The sequence below is a fragment of the Xenopus laevis genome, chromosome 4S (genome assembly GCF_017654675.1).
Source record: "Xenopus laevis strain J_2021 chromosome 4S, Xenopus_laevis_v10.1, whole genome shotgun sequence".
Lineage (NCBI taxonomy): Eukaryota > Metazoa > Chordata > Amphibia > Anura > Pipidae > Xenopus > Xenopus laevis.
In genome coordinates, this window is record NC_054378.1 from 5,397,788 (window position 1) to 5,422,478 (window position 24,691).

General features: G+C 37.3%; 1 protein-coding gene across 2 annotated transcripts in view; it reads right to left on the minus strand.

Annotated features, from left to right (window-relative positions):
- LOC108715188 (leucine zipper protein 2-like) overlaps window positions 1-24,691 on the minus strand; it is a 204,469-nt gene that overhangs the window by 118,797 nt on the left and 60,981 nt on the right. The window contains exon 2 of one of the 2 annotated variants that reach the window (XM_041560860.1): window positions 731-806. The exons of the other annotated variant lie outside the window; for it this stretch is intronic. The gene's annotated coding sequence lies outside the window, so the exon portion shown is untranslated. The remainder of the gene's footprint in view (window positions 1-730; window positions 807-24,691) is intronic. 2 annotated transcript variants of the gene reach the window in all.

The following is a 24,691-nucleotide window of genomic DNA, read 5'->3' on the forward strand; positions in this document are numbered from 1 at the left end:
GAAAAAACAACAACTTTTCTCCTAATTCAGTTTCAGTTTTTCCAATAGACTTCAATAGCGTTTCCATGTGAGGAACTATGAGCTACGTTTTTCTGAACTGAATTGCATCTCAAATTGAATGTTGTCCATGAGTTTTCATGTGATAAACCTTTTCCTCACTGAATTGAATCTTTATATTAATGCTGGGCAAAATGTGGCCCATCCAGTGGCGTAACTAGATATTACTGGGCCATACAGCAAATTATTTTTCAGGCCCCCAAAATGTCTAGAGGTTGACCTGTTTTACCAAAAATTCATTGAAATGGTATATGAATTAGAGCCTCGTGGGACCCCTATACCTCCTGGGCCCCCCTGCAGCCACAGGGTCTGCTTCCTCTGTAGTTAGGCACCTAAGCCCATAATTTGTTTAAGTGCAGGCTAAGTTTGTAACAAGGTATGGAAAATAGTTCAAAAACTGCTGGAAAATTATAGGTTGAGTAGTCATCCAGGTTATTCTCCTTTATATACTGTATATTAAGGGGCCCCACAAAGTCAACATATACAACTAAATAGAGAAGACAGCAACCCAGATCATTGACATCACCCCTAAAATACTATTGTTTTTTATCTATGCTAAATGTATGTTATTAAGGTCATACTGTATGTGAGCTCTAGCCAAGTCTTTCTTTTATTCTCTTCTTGAAGTAATTTCACTGTAGATTGAGCAATATCTTCCTAGATAACTCCATACCTCCATATCAAATATTGCCTTCTCTTTGGTTATGACCTCTCAGCTGTGGTCAGTGATCCGTATCTTCATCCTACATCTAAAAAAAGACAATGTGGGTCAAACAAAAATTATATAATTTTATAGGAACTAGGACATAAATCTAGTAGGACCAAGCTTAAGAGCAGCCCTGGCATCCACTTTTGGTAAATAGCTTCTTAAAATGTTTAAGTCATGTTTAACTTAAATGAGTAACACATTTGTATGACTGAATAAAGCCTGAATTTCATTTTATTATAATGGACTTCTGTCTGTATCAATTATTCTAAAACAGATATTTAAGTACTTATGGGTCATTGGTTCTGCAATTTTATTCAATCTTTGTGAGCTTATTGGAGCATGATGGTGAATAGTGATGGGCGAATAAATTCGCCAGCCACAAATTCACAGTGAATTTCCTTGTTTCGGCGTGAAAAAAATTAGACACCCATTGACTTTAACACCAGCATCAAAACTGACGCGAGTGTCAGAATTGAAGTTGGCGTCAAAATTTGAGTTTCAGGAAATTTTTAGCTGTTTTGCGAATTTCGGCAAAGCGAAGCGGGACAAATTCGCCTATCACTAATGGTCAATAATGTGGCTGGTGAGTGCTGTTTAAACTTTAGTCTGTCCAGACTAAACAAGTCCATATAAGCTTTTTTATTACATTGTAGTGAGTACAAAGTAAAAAAAGTTGTTATATTTTTTTTTAAAAAAAATGTTGTGTATGTTTTATCTAAAGCTAGAGTGGTGTGTACTCTGATAAAGTATATAAAATGTAAAGTCCTGTATTATTTAAGGTGCTGTCTTAATAAAGGAAACATTATGTTCCTGCTTTAGGAGAGCTTACAAGTCCGATACTCAGTATGGTCAATTCTATCAGGAGCCAGTTAACCTGCCTCTGTGTTTTTGGCATGTAGAAAAAACATGATACTCACTCAAGCATGGGGGGAGCATGAAAATGATTGCAAATATTTGCATGGGAAAGACAAAAGTCTATCTTGACTAAGATATTGGGATAAAAGTAAATTAGCAGACACGTTTGGCTGATATAGAGTATATGTGTTATATCAGCCAAGTACCATTTTAAAACACATTAAAGGGATACTGTTTTTTTCAAAACTCATCAGTTAATAGTGCTGCTCCAGCAGACGTCTGCACTGAAATCCAATTCTCAAAGGAGCAAACAGATTTTTTATATTCAATTTTGAAATCTGACATGGGGCTAGACATCTTGTCAGTTTCCCAGCTGCCCCCAGGTATGTGACTTGTGCCTGCACTTTAGGATGGAACTACAGTACTTTCTGGCAGGCCATTATTTTTCCTACTTAATGTAACTGAATCAGTCTCAGTGGGACCTGGATTTTACTATTGAGTGCTGTTCTTAAATCTACCAGGGAGCTGTTATCTTGTGTTAGGGAGCTGCTCTCTGGTTACCTTCCCATTGTTCTGTTGTTAGGCTGCTGGGGGAGGGGAAGGGAGGAAGTGATATCAGTCCAACTTGCAGTACAGCAGTAAAGAGTGACTGAAGTTTATCAGAGTAAAAGTCACATGACTGGGGGCAGCTGGGAAATTGACAATATGTCTAGCCCCATGTCAGATTTTAAAACTGAATATAAAAAAAAATCAGTTTGCTCTTTTGAAAAATGGATTTCAGTACAGAATTCTGCTGGAGCAGCACTTTTAACTGATGTGTTTTGAAAGTATTCCTTTTAATATTTGCTTAGGGGAATCTGCTGCACTTGGCCCTTCATTTACCTCATCTCCTTAATTTTTATTTGTGCTCCCTGGCCCTTTGGCAAAATAGTGTGACTTTACCCATATTGTACAGTTGGAAGCTATTTCCATCCCTAAGTCTGGCTATGAACTACTGCTGTTCATATTGCTTTTTATGAAGAACATTCGCTCCTTGACTACAAAGTTCTTCTGATGATCAACAAGATGGCTAGAAAAAAGTAGTCAAACCGTGTACTGGTCAAAACCCTGTTGGGCCCCATATCCCAAATGGAACCACAATACTGATAATTCTTGATATCTTGATATTTATTTGGTTCTATTAGAGATAACTACATAAGCAAATTCAGAGCAATTCATTTTGTACTGCAATGCTCCCATACTGTTTTATTGGGGGGATAATATGAAGTTTGTCAAGTTAATGTAATGACCTTAAACCCTTTTACATGTACTGGCTCATCAAAACAACAACAAAACAAAAAACAACAAATGCTCCCACAGGTGCCCACTGAGAATGACAAATACAACATACATTCCTTGCCATTAGTCAAGGGCCAACCAGCTTGACCCTGTAGTATGTGGTTGAGTTAGCTGTATTATTATGTACAGCAGTAAAGAGTGATTGAAGTTCAGAGCAGAAGTCACATGACTGGGGGCATCTGGGAAACTGACAATATGTCTTGCCCAATGTCAGATTTCAAAATTAAATATAAAAAAATCAGTTTGCTATTTTGAGAAACGGATTTCAGTGCAGAATTCTGCTGGAACATCACTATTAAAGGGATACTGTCACAGGAAAAAACATTTTTTTCAAAATGCATCAGTTAATAGTGCGGCACCAGCAGAATTCTGCACTGAAATCCATTTCTCAAAAGAGCAAACAGATTTTTTTATATTCAATTTTGAAATCTGACATGGGGCTAGACATATTGTCAATTTCCCAGCTGGCCCAAGTCATGTGATTTGTGCTCTGATAAACTTCAATCACTCTTTACTGCTGTACTGCAAGTTGGAGTGATATCACCCCCCTCCCTTTTTCCCCCAGCAGCCAAACAACAGAACAATGGGAAGGTAACCAGATAGCAACTCCCTAACACAAGATAACAGCTGCCTGGTAGATCTAAGAACAACACTCAATAGTAAAAACCCATGTCCCACTGAGACACATTCAGTTACATTGAGAAGGAAAAACAGCAGCCTGCCAGAAAGCATTTCTCTCCTAAAGTACAGGCACAAGTCACATGACCAGGGGCAGCTGGGAAATTGACAAAATGTCTAGCCCCATATCAGATTTCAAAATTGAATATAAAAAAATCTGTTTGCTCTTTTGAGAAATGGATTTCAGTGCAAAATTCTGCTGGAGCAGCACTATTAACTGATGCGTTTTGAAAAAAACATGTTTTCCGATGACAGGATCCCTTTAACTGATGCATTTTGAAAAAAAAATTCCATGACAATATCCCTTTAAAGTCAATGAACATTTTTTTGTCTCGCAACTATTTTGTTTTGGTGACTTTTATGTCACTTTCTCTTTAAAAACGTTCCATGTAAAATGGTGCCTTGTAGAAGAATTCTTTAGTATTGTTTTCCATATTTCTGCAGATTATAAACGAATATGTAGGTACATTCTTCACTTGGTAATTCATGGAGGCCAAAAGCATCTGCCATTAATCTGAGTGACGTGTATGGGATTGAATTTCCATGTTCAAATGAATTTGTTGTGGATTTGGGAATATGTGACCTTTGGATCTTCATTCTGTCAGATCACATTATTTTCATCTGCAGATATTTTCTATGTTTCTGGCACTTTTCACACATTTATGACTTGTGGCATTTCACATCTCGATCTTGTCACCTTGAAGTTAAAATGATGAAGCGCTGCAATTATATTTCTACATTCATTCTACGGTTCCTCACTCCATAATGGCACTTTGAGGCTTGCAATATACTATATAAACAACTTTCTCTCAAAACAGGTTTCAGTCAAATAGGGCTCAAGCTATAAAAAATGAATATGCCCTTAAATTTTATACTTTAATATTCTCATGAAGAATTCAGCTTACTGTAGTGCGTGTTCTCTGCAATATATTTTGAAATCTACCTTTAATTTTTAATTTAAATGGGTCGTTTCCCTTCACATTGGAATTTATTTTCTACAGTTTGTTTAAAACCCCCCAAAGCCGCATGTTCTCAGTTGATGCTTTGGTAACCAACTCTTTAGAAAAGCTTGGGGAGCATAATCAAAAGGTGCAGAGGTGCTGGGGTTAGTGACTTACAGTATCTCCATCTAATGTTAAAGGTGGCCATACACGTAGAGATCTGCTCGATTGGCGATTTTGCCAAACAATCGGATCTCTTCCCGATATGCCCACATTGAGGTGGTCGATACCTGGCTGATCCAATCATGGTCCCTATGGTCCAACAATCGGATCATAATGTAGGCAAAACGGATGGTTGGATCTCAGGACCACATCAACGTACAGATGCGGCTGCGATCCAACAGAATTTTTAATCCTGCCCGATCTCATGCACGGGCCGATAAACTGCCGACTTGGTCTGTCGGCAGCTTTTATCAGCCCGTATATGGCCAGTTTAAGGCACCAGCTCATCAGTGTCTCCTATCAAAGGATGATAAACCAGCACCTGAAAACTGAAAATCAAAGGTAGAATCTATCAGCAAAGTAAGACGAGAACCTTATGTAAACAAGGTCCTAAACCTGTTTGGTAAATCTGTTGATGGTATTTTGGGGTCATTATTTCTAATGGTGCTCCATTCAGATTTCTTTCTATTGAGGGTGCATCTCAAAAGTCTCAGACAAGTTTATGTCCTTCAAGGGTTTCATGGGGACCTGTCATCTAGACATAAAATCTGTTTAATAAAAAATAATTTTCAAAGAAAACGTGAAACACAACTTCTTTTTTTAATTAAAACAGCCATGCCTGTTATAAAGGTATTTGAAAATCTCAGTTGTCAATCATATATTGCCTGCCTTTATGCTTCGCGCAGGGCAGGCAATTACTTTCACTTTCAACTCAACTTCCTAGATGTTACTGCGTTGCATCTCACTGCCAGTTTCATAGAAAACATCATTATTTTTGGCGGGTGAAAGACAATAAAATACACTTATTTCACTCAGCTTTTGCTGGTTTCCCAACTCAGTCACCTTTAATGACCTCGGTTAGTAAACTCTTCCTGCTGAATAAATTGAGAAACTCCTGACGAATAGCATAACCCTTTAAGCCAGTTCTGCAAACAATCCAATAAAATGGAATAAAAAGAAGAAACTCCTTTGTCATCTCTCTGAAAAAAAAAAAAAAAATGCTCCAGAATTAAAGTGCTTTTGAATGTGCCCTTTTCAGTTACTTTTTTTTCCTGGGATTTAGTGCTCATAAAAAAGACTAGATCAATAGCACTGGAATTTCAAATCCATTTATCTAGAGCAGCTAAAGCATAGGGAAGTATCCTTAATCCTGTCGGGAAACAGCCTAAATCAACGGTTCCGTCCCTATTTATCTATGCTTGTTTGCTGGTTTTCTTCACTATGTGTAATCCTGCAAAACCCAAAGATTTGCTGATAGTGTCAAAATCTCCAGCTATACAAAATGTGAAAGATACTGATGATAAAGCTCAGAGTTTCCCTAAATCTTAACAAAACCTTATAGCAGGGTATGTAGGGGCAGATTTACTAAGCTCGAGTGAATGGTTCGAATGTCAAAAAGTTTGAATTTCGAAGTAAATTTTTGGGTACTTCGACCATCAAATAGGCTTTATTCGACCATTCGACTTTGATTCGAATGATTCAAAGTAAAAATAGTTTGACTATTCGATAATCGAAGTACTGTCTCTTTAAAAAAAACTTTGACTTCATACTTCGCCAAATTAAAGCTACCGAAGTGCAATGTTAGCCTATGGGGACCTTCCACAGCATTTTTCTAAGTTTTTTTTTTGGTTGAATAGAAATCCTTCGATTGATCGCTAAAAATCGATGTTGTTTCATTATTTTTTATTTATAGAGCTCAAACATGCAATTTTTTAGAGTTTGTTGTTGTGCCTAAAAAACACCTGAGCATTAGTTCTGGAGAGAAAGAATGTGTTTAAAGTTTAAAAAATCCTGCAGATACTATATGGCTTCATGGCTAAATTCACCCTGCCGATGACAGTCTAGGGATGGGCGAATTTTTGCCTTATTTTGCCGAAAAAATGACACCCATAGACTTGTATGGCATTGTGCGTCAAAATAAAAAGCCGTGCATCAAAAAAATTTCGCCGCAAAATCAAAATTTTTTTGACGCCCATACACTTTAATGGGCATCAGCGACATTTCGCTGGTGACAAATTTTTGTCGAAACTAAACAGGTCAAATTCGCCCATCCCTACAGACTGTGATTATAACAGCTACCCTTTTTTTTGCATTGTTGCAGGATTTAGAGTCATTAACATGATGAAGTAGCAGCATATTATTAGAAAGCTAAACCAGCCAGAGGAAGTTACTCCACAAAGGTTTTAGATATGTAAAGTAAGGCTAATGGAGCACCACCGTAGAATGTTGCAAGGTAACTGGGATCGCTCTCGTTGTTGTTGACAGAAACAATATGAATATCATGTTCTTGGACTCCTAGACGCAGTTTTTGCATGCATTAACAACATCCATTGAAGGTGCATGTGTCCAAAGATATTTCCTGCACATCCATATTGTTGTTTCCATTCTATTCTGGATCTACTATTTCTTAGGCGCATGTGTCTGCAAATGCATTTGTGGTCCCCACAATTTCCCAACAGTCACTTGCATGTAACATCACTGTCATTAACAGTACTTGCGTCAAAATGTGCTCCATTCAGTTTTTCTCAACCATGCACAGTTCTTCCTACCTTCTGTTCCAAAGTGAGCACTTCTGCGTCTTTTGTCATAGGGAAACCCTAGAGCACCAAGCATATCTGTTCCCAGTTTCCATGGTGGTAATTAATGCCCTGGGGATGGTCCTCGCCCAGCAAGCAAACTTCTTCTTGTCTGCGGCCAAAAGTGATGCAGGCAAAAATGGCAGCCAGCCCACCCCATTGCTCTGTACATGAGTGAGCCAGTATGGGGTAACTATAAACTGGGATGATGATGCAGTTGGGGAATGGTCAAGGTGGACTGTACTCTGGACTTAACCCATAAAAATGTTTGGTAGATGATTAGTTCTCTGTCCTTGTTAACACACCTTTTACTATTAAAACACAGAACTTGGTTACCCCATTAGCTCTTTAAAATAATGAAATATTTTAGCATTCAGAGTTTTTGTGTTCATGCCAAAGCAGTTCTAGTAATATCTTTCCAAACCAAAAAGAAAATGAATATAAGAAAACACAAAAAAAGCATATTAAAGTGTATTACATCCTAAATAACTTCATTGCCATAGCATCTGTGGCCCCGCTCGGGGAAGCAGGTGCTCCAGCTTTGAACTCCAACAAAACACTCAATCCAAGTAGCTTGTTTTGCACTCTGCACAACCTTCCCGAGCTGCTTAATTGAATTGAATAAAAACTACACCATCAACAGCAGAAGCATGCTGTCAGCCTGCTAAACAGATTGTATCCTCTGATTCGATAATCAACATAGAATCCCATAAAATGAATTCACTGACCAAAAAGCGATTGACTGCAACTCCTCAGGGTTCTGCCCCGCCTGCAGCTAATAAAGGAATTGGTAACACGAGCGAGAAGCAAATGACTGCAATAAACTCTGCTAAATAGTGTTCATTTACATCCAAACATTTGTGGGCCTTTTTCCTTCTTGCGCTATAGATACAGCTGTATGAATACATTGGCAAACCTTTAACCAGTATAACATGTCAATGGTAATTTCCCTTCTGTTTTGAAAAAGAAAGAACCATATTTATATATCAAGTATTTCCTTTCCCTTAAAAAGTAGTATTTCCATAAAGCATAGTGGGGCTCATTTTTCAACACTGGACAATTTTGCCCATGGGCAGTTACCTATAGCAACCAATCAGTGAGTAGCTTTTTAAAGACATCTGCAAGTAGAACAATGAATGCAGCAATTTGATTGGTTGCCATGGGTTATTGCCCATGGGCAAATTTGCCCAGTTTTGATAAATGCCCCCCAGTGTGTGGATGGATCATTCACTGTTTGCATATACCCTTTCAGCTGCTTCTTCAAATGAAGTCTACAGCCCAGATCACTTAAGACAGTCCATCTAAGCTGATGTTGAAGTGTGCACTCTACTTGTGTGTACTTTTTTTTTTAAGGGATTTATTTTGATTTACAACATCAGATCAAAAGCCAAAAATGGCGCAGTATAGCTGTGCCATTGCAGTCCTATTGGAACATCAGTAGGACTCTCACTCAATTCTACTTAACAGACCCATGTATCTCTTATATCCAATTAGTCAAGGTCACTTGTGGTCATCTCTACTTAATTGAGACAACTACTTCTTGTCTTGCGGTAGCCTTGGCTATTTACATTATACAACCCTCTCTAAAGACCCTGCACTGCATCTGACTGATCAATCCTTGGGCCACCCTTGCAGTTCTCTATTCACTTGGGTCAACAGTCTAAATTTTTGGAAGTAAAGGAAGAATATCAAATATGAGCTGTGGCTTCCTCATCTACCATGAATTATACATGTATGGGCTTTGTTATCAAAAATTTAATGTGCGAGGTTTTAGAGTATATTTCTACTTTGAATATACTCACAATTAAAAAGTAAGTTTTTTTACTTATGAAAAAGTACAAATAAAAACACCTTGACTGAATACAAATGTGAAGAAAACTTGAAAAAAGCGCTCAGAAAAACCTAGAAAAATTCAAATTCAAAATCTCTAATTAAAAAAATAGCTTTAATTTTGCCCATTGACTTCTACATGCACTCACAAGCTTTTACATGCCAAAGTTTTACATTTGAGTCAAGTTTTTTGTCAAGTTTTTTTGAACTTTTTGAAAATATAATGTGAATTGGGAGTTATTGTGTAAAAAAAATCTAATTGTGGCAAGAACTCAAGTTTGAACATTGATAAACCAGCCCTTACATGTTCAAACCTCTGTAACTGACAAACCAAAAAATATCTATAATCAGTGATGAGCAAACAGCCCTGTTTTACTTCTTTAAAAATTTACGAAACCACAGATCATCACACCTTTAGTCTACTTGAAAATCATTTAAACGTTAAATAATCCCAACAGGCAGGTTTTGCTTCCAATAAGGGAGTAAACATATCTTAGTTTGGAACTAGGTACTGTTTTATTATTACTCCAGAGAAAAAGGAAATCATTGTTAAAAATTTGGATTATTTGGATAAAATGGAGTCTATGAGAGACAGTCTTCTAATAATTCTGAGCTTTCTGGATAATGGGTTTCCAGATAACGGATCTCCTACCTGTACAACTACTCTGGCCCAACTTTGCTGCACCCAATCCTTTATCCACCCAATACTTTACCTGCTTTCTGGTAAGCCTGTTCCCTTTCTGAGTCCTTAGATCCCACCTGTCCAACTTAAAGAAAGACAACCTGGAGGAATGTAGAGTGTGTATCACCACTGAGAGATCTATAGATACGACACACCTTTTTAAACAATGTATAACCATTTCAGCATTTCAGTAAATAAATCAAGATTATTATGTTTATTATAAATCAAGACTCAAGATAATTTTCAATTAAATCAGGCATGATGTACAGTATGTTTAGCCTATGGGGGACCTCTTAGAGCCTATCTGAGGCTTTTGGGCAAGTTTTGAGAAGTCAAAGTTTTTTTTAAAAAAATCATTCGAGTCGAAGTATTACTTAGATCGTACTTCGATCGAATACGGCCGTTTTCGCTGGAAAAAATACTTCGGCTATCAAAGTACTCAAATTCGAAGGTCAAATTGCAAAGTTTTTTTTACTTCTAAATTCGATCCTTGATAATTACGCCCACAGTGTATTATATATAATAAGTGTTACTTATTTTAATAGCAAGATTAATATTATGTTTCTCTCTTCTCCCACTTCTCTCTTTTCCTCCCATTCCATATCTGTTCAACTTCATCCATCAGCATCTTCCTTCCATACAGTATATTAGTGATGTGTGGGTCAGGTTTTACCCGACTTGCACCTAACCCTAACCCGCCCTCCCTACACCCGCGCCCAGCCCCTCAGATGATGTCACAAAAAGGGGTGGGTGATAAAAAAACGAAGCCGGCAGTTGAAAATTGGCAGACTGGCAGTGCAACTGGAGGTGAGAGGTCGGCCTGAATCTGTGCGATCCATGGATCCACACATTACTACAGTATATCCCTAATGCATTTAATGTTTAAATAGGGAAAGATAAGTTAAAGAATTCATGGAAAAAAATAAGAATGAGTGATAAATTTAACAGAATGAAATGGACTCTATTATTAAGGATACAGGGCATTTGAGGGTCTGCCTAACAAAAAGAAGCTGGAATTACCTATTTACAAGATAAAACATAAGAGGTAAATAAGGAATGCAAACTATTACTTTGTGGGCTGAGACAGAGAAGACAATGGCAACAACAACAAAAAAAGAAAGTCTGTCTTGCCCATGTCAGAGTTTGATTAAAACCATGCTAATTGAAATATTTCTGAATTCTTCTTTTAAAAAACGATGGTCTACTTCTCGTTGTCAAGGTAGTTCTGGTTCTTAAAAAATGAATCATGTCAGCCAGCAGGCAAGGCAATGTAAGTGAAGAATAATATCTTTTCAGTGTAAGAGTGGAAAGCTTGAGTGAGTGAAAGAATATGTGAAGTCAGAACAAAAGATATGAGAGTTTTCTTCCAGAGGAAACTATCGCCTATGATTGATAACCTGCAATGTTCTTTTCCAAGCTACAGTACATATTTATCTTAAGGACAACTCTGGATGCTGAAACTCACCTAAAATAGTTTCATAAGCTTCATGTTGCTTATCTTAAAAGAAGTCTTATGTAGATTGCCAAAAATGGGACACATCCCCAATCCATAGGTGTAGCAGTAATGTACACAGTTTGCTGCCCAAAGTAATATATTAAAGATACATTGTTGAACTCACAAATAATGTCTAACACAAATCATGACATTTGTTTTATCATAATCTATTTAAATGAAGAGCCATGTTGAGCCATCCAAACCACATGTCTCTATCTGTAGGTCTTTCCGGTTTCTTATTTATTTAATGAACTTGTTTTAGAGCATTGGTTCCATTTTGTTTGTTTACTTGCTTTTTCGTCCTTCATTTCACCTTTCTCAGTTATTTTTCCTTTGTTGATATTGTTTAAAGGAGCCACAGAAGAAAGTAAACTAGAAAATTAACCATGGATTAAAAGAAAAAGTAAAACAAAAGAACTTCAAAGATCGACAAAGTTCAGCACAACCTGTAAGAGCCTCTGAGGTGCTCTTTTATATTTCATTATATACTGCATGAAATATACTGAATGAAAGGAATCAGCCAACCAGCTACCCCTGAGGCATTTTCCTCAGTAGTGCTCAGGTTTATCAACTCATCAGTAGAATATCCTTTGAGATATTAGCTATGAAAACATTGTGGTTTGGACCACAGATGCTTCAAAGTTTTCAAAAGTTTCCTCAAGATGGATCAGTTAAAAGAACCCCTACAGAAATTTAGTAATTTAGTAAATTAGAAACTGTCCGGATTAGAGTAATTAAAATGGAGCACAATCTAAGTAAAACATACCAGGAAAGACTTAAAGTCCATACATGTAAGGCCATATATGGCTGACCTTTACAGTACTCTTTACAGCATATAGACAGATGCTGCATTTGTTGGCATACATGTGCAGGTCCACTTTTCTATTCCTCTGTTATTTTTGACCACAGCAGGAGGTGATATAGTCCCTCTACACTTATTTTCAACTGTCTAATGGAAAACTTCCATCAGAACAGACAATCCATGTTCTATCTGAATGGCAGAGGGGAGGGAGGGGAGAGAGCCGGCAGAGGGGAGGGAGGGCAAGGTAGGGGGGAGAGAGTGGCAGAGAAGAGGGAGGGGAGAATGACAGAGGGTAGGGGAGAGTGGCAGAGGGGAGCAAGCATGGACTAGGGGTAAGAAAAAGATCTTTAACAGGTACCTGCCCAGCGCATCCCCTCCCCTGTCATTGCGCCCTAGGCAGTAGTTTGGCCCTGCCCCAAGTTGCCATTTAAACCCAGCAGTATGGTGGAAACTGCCTGACCAAAACAGTGTATGTTTGACCAGTTTTAGAGAATGAAAGAGAGATAGAAAATATATTATGAATATTTAAAGTAATTTGGGGGAAAATGGTGACAAAGGGTATTTATTGTAATAAACTGATGAATGCTGTTCTGTAAATCATTCTGATGCCATATAAAAAAAGTCCAATAAAACCTTAGTTATAGAGGATGAAAAAGGAAATGTCCATTTAGCAAAACCCTTCACTCTCGTCATTCCTATTTAGTCAATCGGTTATTGTTTTAAAAGAAGGCGAGGGACATTTCTGAGTAACAGTATCTTGCAAACCTCGTAAATCTAATTCTGCTGCTTCATTTATATCATCATTTTTAATTCTGTGGAACAAAAACCCTTTCACATTTTTATGGAGCCAGTGTCTAGCCAAGAGCAATTTTTCTTCATAAAATTAAAAACTGTGTGATCCAACATATGCTGAGCAAGTCTAATGAGAAGAGGCATTGAAGCTCAAACAATGGAAGAGACATTTCTAGACAAGTGATGTTGGGAAGCTGCTATTAACCGTCAACAATTTATCAAAGGTGTAATAAAGTTCTACACCACCATGATACTGGAGAATTCACACACTATAATAATTAGTATAAGAGTACTTACATTGGCCATATTTCTTCATTGGACATTTTTGTGTTTTAATATAGTTAAAGGAGGGTTATTCCTAAGACACAATTTTACAGAAACTGTTATAAAATTACAGGGCAGGGATACCCCACTCGCCATTTCCTCTAGTTTGATCCTGCATCGTGTCTGCCTCTTCCGGGTTGTGTGAATCTCAGGTATATTCCCTTTCATCGCGCATTGGCACGAAGTTTAAATATTTAAAGGGCTCCTTGCCCTATGTGCAAGGGTGCATTCTAAACCTGTTTCTTGTTCTGATATATGGTGTTTGATCCTAGCCTGTCCCTTGCCTTGCATCTTTGCTGCCTGAACTGACCCCTGCATGTCTTGACTAATCCTGATTCTTTGCTGCACTATTCTCTGACCTTGGATTGTGACCCCGACTTTGCTTCTGCTTTCTGCATTGTACTGCATTTGCCGTTTGGTCAACCCTACCTGTTATTGACTTTGCTGACTGCTCTCCTACTCCCTCTCTTACACATTTGGTTCCTGTTCTCGCCCCCAGAACTCTCTCCCTGGTTCTCCCACAATAAGACCTAGCGGGATCCAAGTAGCGGAAGGCTCCACCCAAAGCCAAAGGTGGCTGATATAGGCAGAAGAGTGGGCCGAGAATGGAACCTTGATGTTAGTTAGGGTTTGGGATACAATACGTTAAAGAAACCATCCCTTGAGGACTTGTAAATTTAAATGGTAGTGGCTGAAGTCTATGACTATGAATTTCTATTTATTTTTCTGTTCATGTTCAGTAAATATTTAGTCATGGTTGTCATAGAGAAGGGCCTCCCAATGACCTACTGTTTGCTTTAATGATTATATTTCAAATTTTGTCTATAGACTCAAACATACAGTGCCCTTCTCTGGCTACATTCCTATTCTTGTGTGGCTTTATTAAGAAATAACATTTGAACTAAGCAGCTGTGAAAATAAATGATGATTGCTATGCTTTGTTTCATTGTGACATCTCAAGAAATTAATCAGAATATTTATGAATTAGCTCATAAATCAAGTCAGTTCCTTAAGATAAAGAACCAACAATAGGACTGGGCTCAGAGTGAAGTATAAATCTTTTTCACATCTGTTGACACCTTGATGGGACTGGGATGACACTGAACTTGATCCAAATGAAATGTATACATGTGAGACACACCCCAATAGTTTTTAAAGTCCTGCTTATTCAGACAGAGAAAAATGTATTGGCTCTTTGTGAGTCATTCCATAAATGCTTTAAAATAAGACAGAAACACATTACAGTATAAGATTGATCTCATGGCCTTAGAGCATGGATCACCAAACCTTTTGAACCCGTGAGCAACATTCAGAAGTAAAAGGAGTTGAGGAGCAACACATGCATAAAAAATGATCTTGGGGTGCCAAATAAGGGCTGTGATTGGCCATTTGGTAGCCCCTATGTGGATTGTCAACCTACATTGAGGCTCTGTTTGGCAGTACATCTGTTTTTTATGCAACCAAAACTCTTATCCAAGCCTGAAATTCAAAAATAATCACTTGCTTTGAGAAGCTCCACTGGGAGCAACAGCCAAGGGTTTGAAGAGCAACATGTTGCTCATGAGCTACTGGTTGGGGACCACTGCCTTAGAGTAACAGGGGGTACTGCCATCCTAGTCAAAATACTATATAAGGATAGTAACAAAGTGATTTAGGCAAACATAATCTTGAAATGATACAGTATCTAATGGAATGGTGAACAAGTTGTACAGGCAATGTTCGAGGAGTCCAACTGAATGCACATAGGTGATGCCAGCTATACCCTATAAAGCTTTGCTGGAATTTAAATCAGGGACAACCACAGAAGAGATAGGAGCTGGAATCGCTGCATTGTGTGTATGCACCAGAAGGTGTCTTTAGGACAATGCAGCTGCAGTTGTGAATTTACTCCCATCCTATATTTTCCCTTTCCCTTATTCTTTCCTCATAAATAATTCTAACCTAGTCAATGAGGTTCCTTCAACACTATAATTTAAAATAGCTCAGAAAGCTCAGGGGAAGGAGATTCTATCAACATCAGAGCCAATATCATGGTTCCCTACTCTCTTTACCTACACAGCTTTCCTTTCTTCTTACCAAGAGCTTATTAAACAGTGGAGCTATTATTATATTAATGGTTGATAGCAGCGCAAGGGGGACCAGACAAAATAGCAATGACATTTGAATATATTGTTATTGTCCTTTCTGAAAGCCCTGAAACTTTGAACTGGGCCTGTTATTTGTATTTCTAACACTTATCAGGGTGTTCCATAAAAGTAGGTTTGGAACCAAAAGCATCTAAGCACCTCTGCCATGGGGAAGGGAATAATTGTAAGTAGTAGATGGGATTGGTGGTCAATGGACTTGTGCGGGAATAGATGGTCCATTTTTGCTTCATCTCCCTAGAGTTCTCTTGTCTTTATCAACCAAACTGAAACTTTAAACAATGTACTGAATTTTTTCTCCATGGGATTGGGTATGAGGTATAATATGGTCTTTAAAAAAGCAGGAAATGATTAGCCTTGGCATTTCACAGAAGACATGAAATTGGATGGCCTCTGTGCATCAGATGTTACAAGCTTTATTATATTGTGTTCACACTTCTCAGAGCCCTGCAGGAACCTTTATATTTCCCAAGAGACTATGCTCATTACACTTGCTGATAGTAACTCACTTGGTGGTTTCAATCAAAGAAAGTAAAATGTTTGCTGTAATGATCAGACCAACCACCATCTGCTTTGTGCGCAATTATGTTATACAAAGATTACATGCTCTGGAAATATCATCAGCCAGCTTACACCTTACTTATGTCCTGTGGTGTAGATAAAGGCCTCAACCGTGCTTTTTACTCGGCTGTTATGTAGCAATTTTGTTTATGAGAAGAAAATGGTACTTTGTTGGCAAATAAAATCAGTATTATCCTGTGCTATGTAACAGCAAAACAGTTCTTAAGTGTAAAGATTATAACATCAGAGGCTTGAAAAATAATGCACAGCCATTCAGTGATTCAGAAATGACCTTGCAGTGAATGAACAAACAAGCATAGAGTGATTCTGCGAAGATATTCCTTCCACATGAAGTTCTATTTCTAGGGATACTTGTTACAATATCTTGTGTGTGTATATATATATATATATATATATATATATATATATATATATATATATATATATATATATATATATATATATATATATATATATTTAAGATAAAAAAACAATCCACGTAGAACTTAAGTTGAACTACAACACATTCTGTGGGAATATCACCACTTCCTTGGCTGAGACTTGTATACTGTTCAGTATATACACCAGATTTGCATCCCTATCTTGCCATGGGTTGAGCTTGTTTGCTATAGCTGTGCAACTTCACAGGAACAACAGATATTTATTAGACATTGATAATGTGCACCACTAGGCTAGTGCCACATCTAGTGGAATTTTGCCTGTGGCTAAACCACAAGATGTTGCATTTCGCCCAAAAATCCGCTACATCTGCCTGCACCCGAGCTGAGGCACATAGACACGTGATGTCATCATGCCATCCAAATAAATATATGCCGAGGTCATGGGTTCAATGCCCGATTATAGGTCATGCTCATTAGTGTTCCTGTGTACTCCTTAATTTGTGTACTATTGATTCCTGGACTTTTGACCCCTTGTTTTGACTCTGACTATGATCCTTTGCTGCCTGCCTTATGAACTTGTGCTCTACGCTTACTCTGGCTACCATGAACTGGACTTTAACCTGAGTGTTTCCTCCTTGATCCAGACTTCTCCGAAATCGGAGACACAAGACCCTTAACACCCACTAATCTGTACCTGCCTCCCAACATGCCCAAGACACGCTACCTTCTTACCTGGGACCATGGAACTAGAAATTACATTTTCACAAACCAGATGGGCGTCACTCTGGAGACTGCTCAGATGCATAAAGGTAAAAAAAAAAAAAAAGCCATATCCTGAGAGGAGGATGGAAGATATCAGTCTCGCACCCTAGCCATGTACCCAGGTGGGGTACCAGCGGACTGCCCACAGACTGTCCGCATGGTTATGGAATTAGGGGCTTAGTGCTGGAACCTGACTGATTTGCAGGTATTGAGCAGTTACCCATGGGTACCTGACCCGGTACAGGATTCTGCCTAAAGCATTGTCATACTCAATGCTTTATTGGCACATGGAAGCCAGAGAATACAGACATACAAGAGCCTTAATATTTGCTCCATTGTGACATAAACTCACACAATGATCCAGTGGCTCAGAAGGTTATCTCAAATAGTTGGAAAAGTTTAAAGATTAGATGAACTTCATTAGAACAACTATTTACATCAGCCTTAATAAATATTTGGGGTACCTATACCAATGGCCCTAATGGAGGGGGGCAACTAGCATACAAGCTAAAATGCACCACTTACCAGTAGCAACCAATCAATAATTAGTTCTGATCAGCTTACTAGAACTTTAAAAAAGATAGCTGATAGGTTGCTAAATACAATATACAGCATAACCACACGGGTGCAGTTTAGCAACTATCTGAGCAAATCAACCTTGGAGCAGAGAAGAACACAAATGGCCCCTACTAGCTCATATTCATTTGAAAAAGAAATATGTGACAGTGTATATAAGTTTTATAGTACTGATATTGGGGCTATTCAGTCCAAAAAATGCTCAGTACAACAGTAGGATACTTTAGGAAAATAGTGGAGAACATATTTGCTGTTGAAACTATTATACAAACAGGGTCCCTATAACTGAATGTTGGCTTGGAGCCAGTAAAGCACACTGACTTTGCTTTCTGAGCTTCTTTTTCCCTATTAATTCAATGTGTATCGTATTGCCTAGCAGATACATTCAGGGATTCTAATGCCATATTTTTATATTTGCTGGAATTAAATTTTAGATTTTAGATTTTAGAGAGAGGCTTGAAGAATTATGAAGCAATGAAGAAACAAATTGAGGTAATACCAAGCAGAAGCCATATGGTTTGCAAAAATAATCTTTATTATAGCTAAGAAAGAGCACTTGTGCATTTGCATATTGAAGAGTTTGATTGGATTCAAGTTATCTGTAGATTCAGCACTAGGGACAAGAATTTTCATTTCTCTCTTCTCTCTCACTTTCTCTGGATTTTATGATGAGGTTTAAGGAAGGAAATACAAATATACCCTACACTCCAGGCAATGCAAGACAATGACGACTTAAACAAGTGTGGAATATAATTTTATTCTTCCTTTTACCCATATGAGTAAGTCTAGAACTAATGATTTAAAGCTTAAAGCCACCCTATTGGCCATGCACACACAAACAACCATTTAGTTGCTTAAAAACACAAATATTCTTTTGATAAAAATGCCTGACAAGCAAATCCAATTTGCTAAATGGTGTTGCATTACTTGTTATAGACTACTGTCATCTGCCTTCCATAGCACTATTGCTATTCATGTATGTAGTGACCCTATAGACCAACTTAGCTTATAGCAAGGTTCCATTGTTATAGAACAGAATGGACATCATTATAAATCTTACTGTAATAGTCATCAGTTGGTTGTCTAATGTTTTCAGTTCAAGCGTCCCTTGGAGGTCCAAACCTCCCTTGGAGACCCTACATTACAGATATGGGAATGAGGCCTATCTAGAATTAATCTTTTCTTGTTCTCCAGGATACTTCAGAAAGCCCAGCTCGAAGGTCATTTAGGGTAATATTTATGCTAAGTACAATGAATCTCACCCTAACTGACTTCAAGGGGGGCTTTCAGAAGTATCTTGGAGAACAAAGACTAATACTTCACAAATGTCACCCTAAGAGGCTTTTTGACTTGGACCCCACACCTAGGCTTGAATTGGGAAACACTGTGATAGTGGACCCCGTGTAAATATCAATCGTTATAATAAATTATTGGTACACAGCCATATTAGTAAAAAATCTTAGCAGTTACCATGTGGGGTCTGGTTGCACATGCCACAGACCTACAGCTCAAGGTGGAGGTATCATACTAGAGAAAAAGAATGGCAGGCACTCACAGATCCAACAGGACAGTCCTTACATGTGAAGCCTTATGCGTTTTCTGCCCTTGGGCTCCTAATCATATGCACTATGGTATAATAGTGGACCCTGACCTACAACTTGCTGATCAATTAAGTACAACTATTTAATTTACCACATATTGGCAAGAATACTGTATCTACCCTACTCTAGCATGAAATAACATAATACATTCTAAATTATACTGTTAAACTCTAATCATGCAACATGTACAGTTTTGGTTAATTGCTTTCACAAAACATATTGCTTAAAAATAAAGTTTGTATCTATTATTATTATTTAGTATAAATTTCATATCGATAACGAGTATCAATTTCATATCTATAACGAGTGTGAGGTGAATAGGAAGATGCTTCTGCAATTTTTGTAGAATAGGAAAGGAGAGATCGGTTTGGCTCTCTCCTTCCTATTCTACAAAAGTTACAGTTGCATTGGACATCTAGACTGGACATGAAAGGAAACTCCTTGTTGGAAAGTACTAGTTGTATATGGGAAAGATGTTTCTGTGTTAGATGTATTGCACGTGACAACCTTGATCAATTCCCCTAAAACCCACAATCACAATGTTTTATCTAGAATGACTCAGGAATCTTTCATTAAGCATTCACAGCAACTGTATATGTATTCACAGAGAAGACCTCGCTAATAAATCACAAGAAACTATTTAAGGAATGAAAGAGAAATACATCAATTAATGGAAACATTAGAATGATCTTGAAATGGAACAGGGGACATTGGTGAGAAACAGAATCCATTAGCTGGAGGTATTTTAGACATACATTTTCAAAAGTCTTTAAAAACCAAATGAAATCCAAATAACCTCTGAGTTAAAATGTTCTGATGTTTTGTAGAGCTTCTACAATACACATTTCTTTATGGTTTTATAAATAGAGACCATTTTATTTCTAAAAATGTTTTAATGTGCCACTAACTCAGAAACAATAATCCTAGCTTGTTTCATTTTCTTTTAACACATTTGATAGGCCAGTCCAACACTGGCTAGATGACCTTAGGCAGGAGATGTCTTCTAGCCAGTGTTGGACTGGCCTGTCATGGTACCAGGATGTTTCCTGGATGGCCCTAGTCTGAGTGTGCCCCTTCCAATTTCTGGAGCACACAGCATTAACTGTGTTTTTATTTATTCCGAGCCTCGAGAAGCATAGAAGAGAGTTCGTTTGGAAGTCTGTGAGGGGTCAGGGAAAAGAGAGAAACCAAATGTATTGCTTTAGATAAGCAGGAGGAGGACATCTTTGCATCAGTTATAGCAAACAATCAGTTGGTAGCTTTTACTGGTCTAAAATAGCTGTGAGTTACAATATTGTGACAGTCCTGTTTTAGGTGTGATATACTGTATAGTGATTGGCAAATAAATTCGCCTGCCACGAATTTGCGGTAAATTTCCGTGAATTTCCGTGAATTCGTCTGAGTCAATTTCTGATTTTCAAGATTTTTTTGTAAAAATGTTAGAATTTCAGGATTTTTTGTGAAACCGTTCGAATTTCAAGATTTTTTTCATGAAAACAATCAAATTTCACAATTTTTTGTGAAAATGTTTGAATGTCACTATTTTTCAGTGAAATGTCCGTTTTCACGAAATTCGCCCATCACTAGTAATGTATATATATTCTGCAGTGCTGAGTCTAGCAGGCCAGGTGCCCTAGGCAACTGAGTCTAGGCTCCTTCACCTCCCCTCTTGGAAACTAGCATGTGGACACTTGCACTGTGCTGGCACATGCATGTGAACACGCAAGATACTGGCGAGCTGGGGGACCACAATATTTGATGAGTGGGCCAAGGGCTTGGAGTAGGGATAGGGTGTGGAGGAGACGAGCGCTTCGAGTTGGTGAAACCTGCCTAGCGCCCCCTTCCCACTTTTGCACCCTAGGTATATGACCCTTCTGCCTTTCCTAGTTTTGGCCCTACTATTTTGAAATAATATAATGGCATCTATATGTTAATGGCAAACTTAAGAAGTTGTACCAATGTCACTGTGTCAGGAAATTTCCATTTTTCCATCTATTTCCAAGCAATTATGCCTGACATGATGTTAGGCTACACCTCTGTCTGGCATCTTGTAAAATAATCTACTCAATTCAGTGGGACTATGGAAGGTGATAAGGGTTAAAAATAATGGTTTATTATGTCAGGCTGAAACTGCATGCAGACTATAATGCTATCTTAGAAACTAAGCAGATCAAATCAATAAGACCATGGTTAGAGATGTTATTCCTTACACTGTATTAAAAAATTATATTAAGGGAATATCCACCCGAAAACGTTTTTTGCCCAATGAAATGCAATGCAAATTCAAAGCTATCTTTAAATGCAATTTATATTTGAAAACTTTTGTTTGTTTATGACTTTCTCTTCTGTGCACTTACTCCTGGTGCTGACTGTTGACACCACGTAGCAGATTGTCGTTTTCTTCCATTATTTAACATCAATCTTTAGGTCTAGTTTCTCTTTTAACTTTCAACAAACTAAATAGAATAAATATATGTAAAAGACTATTCTCTGTGCATAGTGCCACAAATTAAATTTAGAATGTACAGTATGTTTAGTGATTATTAGTTGGCTGCAGCTGGCTTATATCCTGAATATTTCAGTAACATATGCTTCAAAATTTGAAAAATGTGCAACACTCACATAGATTGTCATTTATCATAACTGGGATACTTATATCATTGTTGGACCTTCCTCATTGCAATGTGCTTGGTTTATCAACTGTTTGCATGAAACAACAATAAATATAGCACAGGCCTATATTTGAGGGTATAATAATTGTTATTATCTGTAATTTATATTACACTTATAGCCCTTTACAGAGACTGTTCATCATTAGCCTCAGTTCTTGCCCCAGTGGAGGTTACAGTCTAATTTATTTTCCTATTTTCTGTCTAGCAAGAGGAATATTTGCCTCTTCAACCTGAAATACCTTCAACTTAATAAAAGTATTTTCTAGAGAGTTAGACATGTAAGCAATAAATCAGAAAATCCATAATGCATAACAAGTGGTGAGATAATTGTCCTGACTGTAGGGGGTTATTTATCAAAATCCAAATTTTTCAGATTTTTTAAATTAAAGTCCGACCAAACTAAAATCCACGATTTGACCTTATTTGTTAAAAATAAAACCCCCACAACTTAATTGGTTTGGGAAAACCCCCAAAAAGTCCTAATAAAAATCGGATTGTATGATTTTCTATGATGAAGAGAGCATAATTGTGCTCTCTGCCTAGAAGAGTGAAATTCCGATTTAAAAATCTGAATTTTGCCTCTTGCAGTTGCCAGGAGCGACTTTTTGCAGCCCATGTAACTTGTGGGCTGCTGCAAGTTTTTCAACTCATCTCATGGCAGCAGCGATCCCAAACACTGTTGATAGCAATAAGTACTGTAGCTTTTATGGACCTATAATTTTTTTTTACGAATCATATTGTTTCTATAAAAGTGTGTGCTTTTTTAAAAAAAAATCTCTAAAACTATAAAACTTTTAGAGTTATTAAGTGTACAAACAGTGAAAAAAAAATCTAATGAAAGTAAAAGTAGTAGAAGTCCTATAGAAGTCAACGGGAGATGCGTTGACCCTTTTTTTTTTTACCCATTTATACTTTTAGAGGTTTTCAGATTTTTTTTGCTAGCAATTATCCGAATAACAATTCTTTAGAGGTTTTCGTATTCTTTAGCACATCATTCAGCGTTTTTTTTCCATCCATGCTTTTTAAAATCAGATCTTTTAAGAACTTTCATGGCATTCGAGATTTTAGAGAAATAATGCTTTCAAAAAGCTTTAACTATATTTTTTTCCTTCTTGGCTCTGTACCTCATTTTTCAGTATTATGAACTGTATATTACTGCGGGTCACCTCTGCCATATAACATACTCATATTGTTGTTTCTTCAAATGTTCTTCATATACCATCCAAAAGCTGGGATGGTTATTATAACAAAGCATAAAATAACATAGAAATTGTTTAAGAAAAATGCTGTTTTTTGCAGAGGTTGAAAATTTTCATAATTTGTAGGCATCACACAAGAATATTTCTTTCCCTCAATCCTAGCCCTCCTTTAAGTGTAGAATGTCACTTCCAATGGATCCATCAAGCTGACAGCCCATGGAAAGGAAAATAAACTTCAGTAAGAAACATAAAACAAAATATGAAATTTCTGCTATTTACCTTTTCCAACCTCTGTTCCTGCTGAGTTTGAGAGGCTTCGGCACCAGGAAGGAGTAATAAATACAAGAGCAATTTGCACCAGGCAAATTTATTCGCCCTTCACTACTTACTGCTTTTGTGCCCCTAAATGACCTATATTATTTGGAAAAACTTTATGTCATCACTAAACCCAATATTCTGAGGACATTTTATTGAAATAGAATATATTTCTGGCAAAATAAACGGCCAGATTTCCAGGACTGATACATTTATGAAGCTTAGGAAGTGTCTGTTGCGTTGTCCTAAAATACCCAATTTGGGGCACTGTTTTTTAGTACAGAGACAAAGGAAATAATTTTTAAAAATGTGGATTTTATATATTATAATGGATTCTTTTCAGAGCTTTCTGGATAACAGGTTTCTGGATAATGGATCTCATAATAACTGTATTTACCCATACTCAAAAAAGAATTAAAGAAGAAAGTTGATTGAGTGCATGAAAGAAGAGAGTAGGCAGTGCAGGCAGAACTACTATACGTCATTTATATCAAGGTATATAGTATCTTTATATTTAATAGCAAACATAGCAAGGTATCAACAGTGTAGGAACTGCAGGCATCCCATGGGACAACTAATTATAATGCAGGGCAATTTGTAGTTGTATCTGTGCTACATTTTAAACAACACAATGCTCTCAACTGTTTCTCTGCTAAAAAAAATCACTGCTATGAATATAAATGAGTGTCTGCATTAATTTACGTATCTGTTGTATGCTTCTTTTTACAGGAAAAGTTTTAAATTGTTCTGCTTGACTGAAAAAGCTTCATTGGACAGTAACTCACTTGCATTTGCCAAAAATCTCTTTTAAAAGAAAAGAAATAAAAGAATGTGAGAAGGCAAGAAAGGCGGAGGAAAATATATCACCTAGACAGACAAATGATAGGAAGGTATTATAAGTAATAAAGATTAAGATAAAGATACAATTTGATTGTAAGGTCTTTAGGCCCTAGGAGAAGGAGAAGAAGGAGAAGAAGAAGAAGAAGAAGTAGAAGAAGAAGAAGAAGAGGAAGAGGAAGAAGAGGAAGAAAAGGAAGAGGAAGAGGAAGAGGAAGAAGAAGAAGAAGAAGAAGAAGAAGAAGAAGAAGAAGAAGAAGAAGAAGAAGAAGAAGAAGAAGAAGAAGAAGAAGAAGAAATACATCTGCAATATAATAGGCAA